The following is an 11096-nucleotide window of genomic DNA, read 5'->3' as shown; positions in this document are numbered from 1 at the left end:
CTGGTGGAAGTGGCTGGTGCCTGTCCACTGATAGTTGGAGCTGGTTCTTGGCCATCTGGTGGACAGGGCCATGTCAAGCAGCATGTCTAGAGGTGGCTGTGGGCTTAGGAAGTCTTTAGGCAGCCTGTCTGCTGATGGGTGGGGTTGTGTTTGCACCCTTTTTTTGTTTGGCCTAAGGCATCCCAACACTGGAGCCTACAGACTGTTGGAGGGGCCAGGTCTTGGTGCCAAGTACCAAAGATGTCTGCCTCCAGCCAGAATTCACATAGATGAATGCTCCCTGCTATGTCTACCACCAGCTTTTATGACCCCAGAGAGAGCCACAGCTGGCCCCTATCTCCCCAGGAGACCCTCCAATACCAACTAGGTCTGGTCCAGGCTCCTATGAAGTCACTGCTTTTGCCCTGGGTCCTTGTGCATGCAAGACCTTGTGTGTGCCCTTCAAGAGTGGAGTCCTGTGGAGCTTCAGCCATCAAGACCCACTGGCCTTCAAAAGCTAAATGCTCTGGGTGCTCCTCCTCCCATTGCCAGACACTCAGGCCGGGAGCCTGACATGGAGCTCAGAACCCTCACTCCTATGGGAGAACTTCTGCAATATAATTATTCTCCAGTTTGTTGGTTGCACACTTGTGGGGGTTGGGACTTGATTATATTGCAAGTGTGCCCCTCCTACCATCTCACTGTGGTTTCTTCTTTGTTTTTGGTTGTAGAATATCTTTTTGGTAGGCTCTGGTCTTTTTTATTGATGGTTGTTCCACCATTAGTTGTGATTTTGGTGTTCTCGTGAGAGGAGGTGAGCTCAAGGTTCTTCTACTCCACCATCTTGTCTTGACCACCATTTAAATCTTCAATCTTCCACCCCAAGTGTTTCCATCTTCTTTTTCTTGTCCTGTCAGGAATACCTAGCCTCTTAATAGTTCTATAAACATATAGGATATTTGTAACATGTTGATAATTAAACCAGAATTGGGATGTACATGCCAAAACTGCCCAGTTGTTTGTGTGGTCACTTCTAAAGAACTGTTCTGCTTCATCCTCGATCTGACTAGCAGCCAAGCTACCAAAGGGCAAGAGCAATGACCCTACCAGGACACTCAAACCCTGGCTGAGAAAATAGGTGTCTACCATATTTTTCTTGTTGATGTTTTAATCACTTTAACCCTGCTAGTCTTCTCACCTCCATCACCAATGAAGTCAATTTCTCATGGCTCACCAAAGATTCTTATTTAAAAGGCAATAATGGCAAATATTGTTCTCCCTATGCTACAGCAACTTCCATTGATACTGCTGAGGCAGCACCTTTACCTATGACTACTTTTCCCGAAGAGGCTGAATTATGTACTCTGATATGGTTTTGTACTTCAGCCAAGGACAAAACTGCCAATGTCTATATTGATAGTACATAAGCTTTTGGAGTGGCTCATGATTTTGGAAAGTTTTAGAAGCAATGTGACTCCTTACTTCCAGGGAAAATAAAATTTTAAATGGCCCCTATGTTCAGGAATCATTGGATGCAGCACTTCAAACTGACACTTCAGCTATTATTAATATTTCAGGTCATCCTAAACTTGACTCTCTGAAAGCTAGGGATATCACCTTGCTGACATTTTCACAAGGAATGCTGCCCTTTAAGGACCCAACGGCAGCCAAAACTCTCATGGTCCAAAGGGATATTTCTCTAAATTACAACACAGAAAATCTCACTAGAGAAGCAGTGATCCTCAGAAAAGGAAAAGCAAGATGGAAATTCAACAACTGTTGGTTTGATAAAAGAGAAAACTAGGTTTGGACCTAACACTCTAAAATTCTCATTCCTCACCCCTGTGCCTGCATTAAACCATAGGTTTATTGACAAGATAACAATGTTCATGAATCAATATTTGTGGGGAATTATTTAAAATCCTGCAAAAATGCCTAACTCAGTTGATCCACTTGTCCAAAGCTCAACCCAGGGAAGCTTGCTCATACTGTTTCCTGATTTTTTAAACTGATTAATTAACCATTTGAGGTCTGGCACATGAATTTCATACAACTTCCCCAGTCTTGTGGATATAAATATGTTTTAGTCATGGCCTGTTCAACACTGAACTGAAGCCTTCCCTTGCAGGCAGGTTACTCCCTCTTTTGTGGCTTAAAACCATTAGGAAAAGATTGTCCCCACCTGGGAAACTCTTCTCTAACTGCATAAAGGACAAAGAATCCTTTTTAGTAGTCAAGTACTTCAACACATCTGTGCTGTTTGGTCAGTTTTACAAAACTGTCACTGCACTTACTACCCTCATTCCTCTGGTTTAGGTGAAGGCATGAAGTCCCAATTGGAAAATTGTAGAGGCCCTCCAAATAACTTGGCCAAAAGCATTGCTATAAATTCTCCTCTTGGAACTCATAAATGCTCATTGTTTGAGATAGCCACAGGATACCCAATGCACTTGACTCTTGCCTCTTTTGACCCACAACTGCTAAATGGAGAGGTACTCTAATATTGTGAAGTCCTAATTTCTTCTACTAAAAGTAAGCATGTTTCGGTAAAGCGATCTTTTCACAGTGCACTCATGGGAGACAAAGGTCTTAAGCCTCACACTTGCAACCTGGATATTTGGGGATTTTAGAAATGAAATCTCCAGAACAGGGGTGTGCAACCCCCGGGCCACAGACCAGTACCGGTCTGCAGCCTGTTAGGAACAGGCCAAACAGCAGGAGGTGAGCGGTGGGTGGGCGAGCAAGCGAAGCTTCATCTGCCGCTCCCCATCACTCGCATTACCGCCTGAACCATCCCCCTGCCCCCACCCATCTGTAGAAAAATTGTTTTCCATGAAACGGTCCCTGGTGCCAAAAAAGTTGGGGACAGCTGCTCCAGAAGGACTATCTTCAAACTCGCTTGTAAGGCTTCTATCAGGTACTGATAACCAACCTTTGTGTCACCAAATTTCAGGAAATAGACTCTTGGATTCACAAACACACCTAAAGAAAGCACGAAACTTTGACTCAAACTGACAGCCATCTGTTGACCTGAAAGCAAAGATTTCCCAGAACTGAAGCAGCTGACATCTGATGAGATAGCTTTCCCAAGATATATAGACCAGGTCTGTTGGAAGTTCCTCTTTGATGACGACACAATGCTAAAGATGATCACCAATCTCTGTAATCTTGTTAACTTAGGGACTTCACATAATAAGTACTTCAGCGTTCTCCTTCTTACAACTCCCTGTGATTCAGATGTGAACGTCAATAGGTTTCAAATCTGTGCAATTTCCATTTGATGTAGGACAGTACATCCAGGAATGTCCTTCTTTGCATTGAGGGATAAAAAGTCACTGGAACCAGAAAACCTGACTCTCAATCAGTGATGCTTTCAGAGAACAATCTTGATCAAAAGGGAGAAATTGTCAAGAAATAATAAAAGGAAATCTCACTTAAAATAGTCTGGATGTCAGGCAGGGAAGCTTTTCACACCTATAAAAATAACAGAGCCCAAAACGAAAAAGACTTCCTCTTCTTCCTTCAAGAGCTCAGCCAATAAGAAACTGTCACAACTTACCCAATGAAAAGCTACTGTACTTCAAACTCTTAATTTTTCCAGTGGACTCTGTTTACTAGAGCTATCTCAACTTCATTTGCCCCTATTTAAAACAGCTCTCTCCATTTTTTGTGGGGGACATGCACATGTCTCACCATGGTTGCAAATCTGGAAATGCAGTTACTTCTTGATCTTGACTAACCTCATGTTTGCTAAAGAAACAACTAGTCATCTATTTGTTTTATGTCAACAGAATATAAAGCAAACTAGTATTTGTGAGGGAAACAAGAAATTACCTTATTGGTTTCATGAAACCAATTGAAACTATATACAAAAATTTTATCATTGTGGCTGTGTCAGTTTGGTCCAACACTCACTGCTTATTTTAATATCACAGTCACTATTGTATCATACTCATTGCCAGGGCGAATTAATTTATCACATCAACTACCATATCCTAGTTTTCGTTTCATTTTTATTATCACTTGATATTTTCTCTCATTCTTCCTACACTAATCAAGAGTGTACCAATTAAGAGTGGATATCTAAGTGAAATAGAAACTATAGGCTTCCTAGATAAATATTTAATTAATGGGATCAAGTGAAGCACCTAAAAGACCTTAATGTACTTTTAGGCTACTTCCATCAAGTTTTTGCATTCTTTGTGACTTTGGATTTACATTTAAATCATTTAAATTATTTTATACATCAGGAAATTTGAGTTCTCATTGTTTGGAATTGTTAGAAAAACCTATGAATTAGTAGGGACTATTATGTAAAAATTGACTAATTTTTGTCCATCTGTTTTGGCAATATAGAGAGAATACTTGATTTTATTTTAGTTGCTATGAAATAAGAAGATGGTGAAAATAATGTCATCTCAGGGGAAGACATTATCTTAGTTGACTTCTCAGAGTATCCCCAGGTTGAGTTCATCCTTTCTTTGTTTCTGGGTTCTACGTGATGACACTCACAGGCAACGCAGCCATCATCTTAATTTCCCTCCTGGATAGCAGGCTCCACACCCCAAGGTACTTCTTCTTCCCAAATCTCTCAATTTTGGACATGCATTTTACTAACTGCATTGTTCCTCAAATAATGGTAAGCTTGTGGAGAAGTTAAGAATATCAGCTACATAAGCTGCATTGTTCAGTATTCTGTGGCTTTGGCTTTTGGCTCCATGGAGTGTGTGCTTTTTACTGTATTGGTTGTTGACCATTATGTTGTCATCTGCTGGTCCCTCCACTCTGCTACAATCATGCACCAACAGATCTGTCACCTTCTTGCAGCCATGTCCTTGTTTACAGGGCTTGCCAACTCTCTCCTTCAGGCTTCACTGTCCATTGTTTGGCCTCTATGTGACCACTGCTGTGTGGATTATTTTCTTTTTGATGTCCTGGTCATTATCAAGCTCCTTGTGGACACTGATCCAACTGAATTGAAGATGTTATGTTAATCACTCACTGATCACTCATTGAATATCCTTACTATTCTAGCCTGCATCATCATTACTTCCTATGCCTGAACAACCATGTATGTTGTGGGAATGCCCTCTGCTGGCAAATAAACACTGGAACTTGTGCATCCCACCTGAGGGTCATCTTACTGTTCCCTAGAACCATCACGTTCATGTATATTCAGCCTAAAAGAGAGGAGAAAGGAGAAAAATAATACTTGCAGTAATAACGGCTGAAAATGTTCTAATTTGGTAAAAGATACGAATCTCCATACCTAAAGGGTCAATGGACTCTAATTAGGATAAACTAGGAAATCAAAGCCAGGACATATTATCAAACAGTCAAAGACAAAAGCAGAATCTTGAAGCAGCAAGTGAAAAACTAATTGTCACGTATAATAGTTCATCAATAAGATTAGCAGCTTATTTGTCATTAGCAATGACAAAGGACAGGATGCACTGAAAAGCCTGATTTAAATGCCATATTTAAAGTACTAAGAGAAAAAAATATGTCAAACCGGGCTCTACATCTAGTAAAACTATCTTTAAATATGAATGATAAAGATGTTCCAAAGATAAGCAAAAGTTGAGGGAGATAATCATTAGCAGATCTGACTGACAAGAAATGCTAAAGGGAACCCTGCAAGCTGAAAAAAATGTCACTTGAGAACTACTCAGTGTCATGAAGAATAAATGCTGCTAAAGGAAACTATGTAGATAAATATAAAAGCCAGTATGATTGTATTTAGGTTCGTAGGTTCTCTTTTTTTCCTATATTATTTAAAAGTCAAATGAGTAAAGCTTTAACATAAATCTATGTTAATAGACACAAGTATATAGAGTTGGGACAGTAAAAATATAAAGGATATATGTTTAATACATAGGGTTTTTTTTTTAACATCTTTGTTGGAGTATAATTGCTTTACAATGTTGTGTTAGTTTATGCTGTATAACAAAATGAATCAGCTATACGTATACATATATCCCCATATACCCTCCCTCTTGCGTCTCCCTCCCACCCTCCTTTTCCCACTCCTCTAGGCGGTCACAGTCACAAAGCACCGAGCTGATACTGTGCTATGTGGCTGCTTCCCACTAGGTATCTATTTTACCTTTGGTAGTATTACATAGTTTCTTATACTATAGAAACTATGTTGATATTAATTCAAACTAGATTATTCTAAGTTTAAGGTGTTAGTTTTGACCCTCAGGGTAGACATTAAGAAAATAACTAAAATAAGTGAGAAGAGAATTAAATGGTACACTACCAAAATAAAAACAATTAATTTCCAATTAAAAGGCAGAGAGAGACAATAATTTTTTTTTAAAAAAAGTAATTTAACTACATATCATCTACAAGAAACACACTTTAGATCCAAGACACAAGTAGGATAAAAATGAGAGGATGGAAATAGCTTCTATATAAATAGTAAACAAAAGAATGCTGAGGTGGCAATCCTAATCTCAGACAACGTAGAAACTCAGGTGAATTTCTTAAATAAGACAAACTAGGAGATTGTATATTGACAAAAGGACCAATCCATCAACAATAGTTTGTGGTATTTGGTAGCTTATTCAGGGGAACAGTTAAAATACCCACTGTACAGGGCTTCCCTGGTGGCACAGTGGCTAAGAATCAGCCTGCCAATGCAGGGGACACGAGTTCGAGCCCTGGTCCGGGAAGATCCCACATGCCGCGGAGCAACTAAGCCCGCACGCCACAACTACTGAGCCTGCGCTCTAGAGCCCATGAGCCACAACTACTAAAGCCCACACACCTGGAGCCCGTGCTCCACGACAAGAGAAGCTACCGCAATGAGAAGCCCACGCACCGCAACGAAGAGTAGCCCCCGCTCGCCATAACTGTAGAAAGCCCGCGTGCAGCAATGAAGACCCAACGCAGCCAAAAATAATATAACTAATCAATCAATTATTTTTTTAAATACCCACTGTACAGAGTGTACAAAGAGTGGCTTGTGCAGGATCCAAATCATTTGGTGATTTGGCAGACATCTGTACCAAAAAGGGTAGTGCTAGAGTCATTTACAATCTCCCAGAGAGGTTTGAAGTTGCCACTTGTGGAATCTACAGTTTGTTACAACATTTTCCTAGTATGTCACCAAGAGAAGTTCCAAGGTCATGTTTGTTTTCAATGCAAAGAGAACATTTTTCATTAATTGTCTTTATCTGGTCAAGGGCCGGTCCTTGAACTTCTATACAGGTGGTCTGGGTCCCAAATAACTCACCAGAAGAAAATAATGCAGTGATTATTTTTCAGTCTTGGATACCATAGCTTGTCATTCATCCATATTTTCTACTTTAGTCCACCAGGTGTTCAATCAGCAGGAATGAAGACCAGTTCTGGTTCTTTTGCTCTATCTAGATTTGATATAACCAACAGATTGATTAGTTAACCTGACCAGTGTTTAGTAAACAGGCATAAGGGAGCGTGTGGTTTGTGCTCAGCATGCTGAAAAAGTAAGGGTTAATAAGAGCAACACACAGTTTGAAAAAGAGTCTATAGTGGACCCGGAGATGGAAACAACCTAAGTGCCCATCATCAGATGAATGGATAAAGAAGATGTGGCACATATATACAATGGAATATTACTCAGCCATAAAAAGAAACGAAATTGAGCTATTTGTAATGAGGTGGATAGACCTAGAGTCTGTCATACAGAGTGAAGTAAGTCAGAAAGAGAAAGACAAATACCGTATGCTAACACATATATATGGAATTTAAGAAAAAAAAATGTCATGAAGAACCTAGGGGTAAGACAGGAATAAAGACACAGACCTACTGGAAAACGGACTTGAGGATATGGGGAGGGGGAAGGGTGAGCTGTGACAAAGCGAGAGCGAGGCATGGACATATATACACTAACAAACGTAAGGTAGATAGCTAGTGGGAAGCAGCCGCATAGCACAGGGATATCAGCGCGGTGCTTTGTGACCGCCTGGAGGGGTGGGATAGGGAGGGTGGGAGGGAGGGAGACGCAAGAGGGAAGAGATATGGGAACATATGTATATGTATAACTGATTCACTTTGTTATAAAGCATAAACTAACACATCATTGTAAAGCAATTATACCCCAATAAAGATGTTAAAAAAAAAATAGTCTATAGTGGAGACCTAGAGAGTGAAGTAGGACAGTGAGAGACAAGTACTCTCCAGGCAGTTTTCTAATACATGATTAATAAATATGGGTAATGTGTTCATTATTCAGAAAAAGGTTGTTTGTTTGTTTGTTTTTTAATATGTACACCATGTTAGTCTACTGATGGAAAGGTTAATTTTTCTTCCATATAACATATACAGTCACTTCATATATCAATAGTAGCAATGCAAATTCATTTGCCTGTGTGGCCCAGATATTTATTGGGACATCTATTAAAGGTCCATCCAATTCAGAAGGATTTAAATCAGGCTGACTTTCCAGTAAGGAAAGCAGGAGGTGTTGGAACAGGGAAGAACAACTCTGACTCCATATTAGATCTATTCCTCTTTACTTTAAACTTTGTGCCTTGTTGCCTGTGCTTAGTCATGCTGGCTCTGCACCTTTTGAATGTTGCCTATAGCCTTAAGTATACAGGATAGTCTATTCTCAGGGCTCTAACCTTTAAGAGTCCATTCATACAGAGGTAAAAAGTTGCAGAACAGAGAATAGCATTTGTCTTGTTGGGGGGTTACAGGAACATCATGACCTGACTTACATGGACAGCTGCAAGAACAAAAGAGTTCAACACCAAGAAGTTTGCCACAACCAAACACACCCCTAGCTCACCTTGCTTTTTTTTTTTTTTCACCTTGCTTTTAAAAGTGCTTTGTTGAAACCTTCCAGAGAGTTTCGGTTTGTTTGGCCTCACTGTGCATTGGGCACATGAACTTGCATTCGGTAACAGTGTGAGGCTTTATCTGAGGGCAGGGAAATAAAAGCCCCTCCCCTTACATTTTATAGCGGCATTAAATTTACGTTAAAATCTCCACCAAGAAGTTTACTGGTGAACAGGTGGAAACTAGAATGGCCCAGTGCATGTTATGGGGGGGGGGGAGCTAAAGATATTGGGGTGGACTGAAATATTGGCAATGAAATAGTCTACCCAGAGTTTCCAACTGCTTGAACAAAATCACAGGTAGAGGCAACTCCACTGAGCAGATGGTAGAGGACGTTGCACCAGTGTCAATTAAGAATCCAGTGCCTGATTCTGTGTTTTAGGTTTAATGATAAGCTATGGGGTGCAACAGAGGAACAGCTGACCCTGTTATTTGGGGGGGAACTGTCCCTCAGAAGGAGAAAAATGAACCTACTGGCAGTCCTGGGGCACAAAGGGATTGCTTCTTAAACCCTTCTCTTAAATGCAGGACAATTTCTCTTACAACCTCCTGATTTCTTACAATATCTGCAGTAGTCTGGAGGCAAATAGGAAGAGGGCTTCAAATTATTTTCAGCTTTATGTTTTTGTTTCTCTAAATATTCAAGTTGTAAAGCAAGAATTGTGGCTATTAAACTTTTTTTCTACATTCCTAGAAGCTACTTTCAAAGAATTGAGTTGTATCCTCAATTACCACACTTGCAGTTATTTTGAATTTGCTGTCCAGTATCAGGGTGAAAAATTCTCACTGGAGCAGATATTAGTGTTTCATGTGCTCTGGGCTTCTGTTTTCAATGCAGTTTTCTGCTAAAAATTTTGTATAAAACATTCAACAAAAGCTTCTGGATTCTTTCCTTTTTGTTTTTTGAATACATAATTCAACCTTAGACCAACTAAATTTATGGGCAAAGGTCTTTAATATTTTTCCTATCGAACCTTGAATATTAGCTTCTATTTAGGTCATTTCTACTTTGGTTGACTGGGAGAGGTGCTGGCCTCTCTGTTCCTCTCTGAAGGGGTTTTGTTTACCCAGAGTGTCATCTGGCCTACCTAATAGATACAGTATAATTGTGGGCTGGAAGAAAACCCTCTAGCAGTCAATTAAGGTCCCTATGATTGGGGTTGTGAATAACAACTAATCTTTTAATTCTGCCCTGAATTGATTGGGTCTTTTGAGACTGGAGGTAAAACGTTTTATAATTTAAAGATCTGATGTTTTACAAGGGATCTGAAATTTTGGGGATGGGGTACAGTATACTTCTACAAAGGACATTGCATAGGAATGCCTGAAGCTGGCAGAGGCTGGTTAGCAAGACCTGGAAATTAGGAGTTATAAGGGACTGCAAAGTGAGCTTTATTGTGCTTCTCAAGTACTCAGCTGAATTCACTTCTGACTGTCAGCATTTACAAAATAATCTGTACTCCCCAGGACTAGAGGTCAACCCAATGTGCTCTCCGAAAAATCTTTTTAAAAAGAGAAATCAAAACAACCAGGTGAGTGCTTTATGGGAAGCTTGCAGGAGTTTTAAGATTTAGGAGAACTGGGTGAGGTGATAGAGCTGGCTTTTGAGGGATAGGTCATACCAGGATCCCAGAGGTCCAAATGATCTTATGGAGGCTAGGTGCAGGGAGCTGGGATTGAAGAGGAGTATAAAAGGGAAGAGAAGGGGAATTTACTTCAGATTTTTTTTTAATTTGTTCTAAGTCTGGCTTCTGTTAATTCATTTTATTAAAGGATTCCCTAAGAATAGCATCATACCATTTTGTGTTCTCTTTTCAATTAGATCTTCCTGTGAATACCAGTATGAGAGTTGTTTATGATGAGGGGGACGTAGTGAAAGACTAGCATTGACATATATATACTACCAAATGTAAAATAGATAGCTAGTGGGAAGTAGCTGCAAAGCTCAGGAGATTAGCTCTGTGCTTTGTGACGACCTAGAGGGGTGGGATACGGAGGGTGGGAGGGAGGCTCAAGAGGGAGGGGATATGGGGATATATGTATACATACAGCTGATTCACTTTGTTGTACAGCAGAAACTAACACAACATTGTAAAGCAATTATACTCCAATAAAACTCTGTAAAAAGAAAAGATTTTCAAACATAGACGTTTTCCAGTTAAAACGATTCATTATCCTGTCACTGACGAATGGGATTTCCACTAGTATGTTTATTTCAATAATGACTGGATCCAGTAAGACTTCTTATGGAAAGACACAGAGGTAACTTTTTAGACTTAGAATAAATC

At 40.0% G+C, this 11096-nt stretch overlaps 1 pseudogene across 1 annotated transcript; it reads left to right on the top strand.

Annotated features, from left to right (window-relative positions):
- The first annotated feature begins 3116 nt into the window (after positions 1 to 3116).
- On the top strand, positions 3117 to 5731 carry LOC307184085 (olfactory receptor 2G6-like; annotated as a pseudogene). Its single transcript has 2 exons — positions 3117 to 3141; positions 4420 to 5731. The product of its transcript is annotated as an olfactory receptor 2G6-like (transcript).
- The last annotated feature ends 5365 nt before the right edge of the window (positions 5732 to 11096 follow it).

This window comes from Stenella coeruleoalba (genome assembly GCF_951394435.1).
Source record: "Stenella coeruleoalba genome assembly, chromosome: 3".
NCBI classification, from domain to species: Eukaryota; Metazoa; Chordata; class Mammalia; order Artiodactyla; family Delphinidae; genus Stenella; species Stenella coeruleoalba.
The sequence above is the reverse complement of the archived record's forward strand: the minus strand, read 5'-3'. Positions and strand labels throughout refer to the sequence as shown.